Source organism: Sardina pilchardus, chromosome 14, assembly GCF_963854185.1.
Source record: "Sardina pilchardus chromosome 14, fSarPil1.1, whole genome shotgun sequence".
In the NCBI taxonomy this organism is placed as follows: domain Eukaryota; kingdom Metazoa; phylum Chordata; class Actinopteri; order Clupeiformes; family Clupeidae; genus Sardina; species Sardina pilchardus.
The window spans coordinates 1,121,895-1,124,394 of NC_085007.1; the positions used below are offsets into that span (position 1 = coordinate 1,121,895).

Consider the following 2,500-nt stretch of genomic DNA (forward strand, 5'->3'; position numbering starts at 1 on the left):
TGCACAGCCATGCCAACGGCTCCTGTGATAAGTGCCAGCGCTGCAACAGCTGGGCCCTGCCACTGGAGCTGCACCCCCTCTGTACCCCACCACGCCGCGCCCACACAAAGAGCCCTCTGTGGCGCCCCCGAATAGTGCCTCTGTGTGTGTGTGTGTGTGTGTGTGTGTGTGTGTGTGTGTGTGTGTGAAAAACATCACCTGTTTTAATCACTCACATCAATCTCTGATGTGTCCTGTCATCAAACATGTGTCCCTCTCTCTCTCTCTCTCTCTCTCTCTCTCTCTCTCTCTTTCTCCCTCTCTCTCTGTTTCTGTCTCTCTCTTTCTCTCTCTGTCTCTCTCTCTCTCTCTCTCTCCCTCTCTCTCTCTCTCTTTCTGCCTAAACGATGACACTGCTTTATTTACTGCCAACTGTCTCCAGTGTTGGATCAGTACCAGACATGTCACCCTGTCATTGTTTGTCAAGTCACCGACATATGCGTGTTCCGGCTGTGACAGACAGACAAATGGGCCCTCTCAGAGAGACAAACACACGTGGCCTGCGATCTCCTCCTCTCGTGTGTGTGTGTGTGTGTGTGTGTGTGTGTGTGTGTGTGTGTGTGTGTGTGAGAGAGAGTAATAAACAGTCATGAAAAAATAAGTGAATGGTGGACGAGTTCCCTTAACAGTGTGTTTATATGTCTGCAGATCCTGGTATTGTTGTTTTACTGGAGATGTGCATAGCAGCCTGGCTAGATCACTGCATGCCTAGATGAGGATTGTTGTTGAGCTCTTGCATAAAACATGAATCACATAATGTCCTGAGCTTGGTAGGAGGAGTGAAAAGTGCCTGATTATTGCAGATGTGAAATGTATTTTTGATTGTGCTTTCAACAGCCAACATACAGACCGGAGTGTTTGTACCTATTTTTATTCATCTAATATCCGAGGTGTTTTTTTGCCATAAATCTTTTACAGGCTTTTTCTGTGAGCGTGTATGTAAGTTGGTTGGAATGCTTTAATTTTTATTTGACTTGACTGAGCAAGAGAGGTATTCGTGCTGGAGTGGAGGGGGGGGGGGGGGGGGGGGGGGGGGGGGGCTGGGGGGAAGTGGTTGGTTCCCATTCAGGCCGTGTTGGCCAAACACAGCTCTTGATCCATGCATACACAAACACATGAATCAGGCCATCTCGGGCCAAAACACGGTCTGAAATAGCTGAGGCCCTCCTGCGGAGGCTGACAGATAGATGGAGAAGGAAACATCAAGTTGAGGAGCAGGAAGACGCCAAGGAAAGGAAAGAGTGATTACAGCACATGAACTGTGTGTGTGTGTGTGTGTGTGTGTGTGTGTGTGTGTGTGTGTGTGTGTGTGTGTGTATGTGTGTGATTACAGCACATGAACTGTTCCCAGTCCACCGCAGGGGCGCTCCAACACCATACTCTGGCCTCGGAGTAGCATGTAGTGTCACCACTAAATTATAGGCCTGCAACCAGATAGAGAGATAGAGAGATAGAGAGATAGATAGATAGATAGATAGATAGATGAATGAATAGATAAATGGATGGATTGAAAGATAGATAGATAGATAGATAGATAGATAGATGAATGAATAGATAAATGGATGGATTGAAAGATAGATAGATAGATAGATAGATAGATAGATGAATGAATAGATAAATGGATGGATTGAAAGATAGATAGATAGATTCTGTAGATAGATAAATTAATGAATAGATAAATGGATGGACAGACAGACAGACAGACAGACAGAGACAGATAGATAGATAGATAGATAGATAGATAGATAGATAGATAGATAGATACAGTAGATGAATGAATAGATAAATGGATGGATTGAAAGATAGACAGACAGACAGATAGATAGATAGATAGATAGATAGATACAGTAGATGAATGAATAGATAAATGGATGGATTGAAAGATAGACAGACAGACAGATAGATAGATAGATAGATAGATAGATACAGTAGATGAATGAATAGATAAATGGATAGATAGATAGATAGACAGACAGACAGACAGACAGATAGATAGATAGATAGATAGATAGATAGATAGATAGATAGATAGATAGATAGATACAGTAGATGAATGAATAGATAAATGGATGGATTGAAAGATAGACAGACAGACAGATAGATAGACAGACAGACAGATAGATAGATAGATAGATAGATAGATAGATAGATAGATAGATAGATTAATAGATAGATGGATGGATTGTTAGTTAGATGGGTCGTGAGGTAGATGCATGGGGCAATCATATTGAGACACAGTCCTTTTGGCAGAAACTCAACTGTAAGCAGCTAACGGCTGAAGCATGAGCTCTGAAGCTCAGCTCAGAGGCCAAAGCCGAGAGGATGATGTCCCCTGTGTCCCCTGTGTGCCCTGTGTGCCTGTGTCCCCTGTGTCCCCTGTGTCCCCTGTGTCCCCTGTGTCCCCTGTGTCCCCTGTGTCCCCTGTGTGCCCCACCGCCACTCAACCACTGTGTTGAGTCTC

The 2,500-nt window shown here is 44.1% G+C and overlaps 1 protein-coding gene across 1 annotated transcript in view; it reads left to right on the forward strand.

Annotated features, from left to right (window-relative positions):
* LOC134101191 (pappalysin-1-like) overlaps positions 1 to 2,500 on the forward strand; it is a 98,615-nt gene that overhangs the window by 18,899 nt on the left and 77,216 nt on the right. The gene's annotated exons all lie outside the window — the stretch shown is intronic.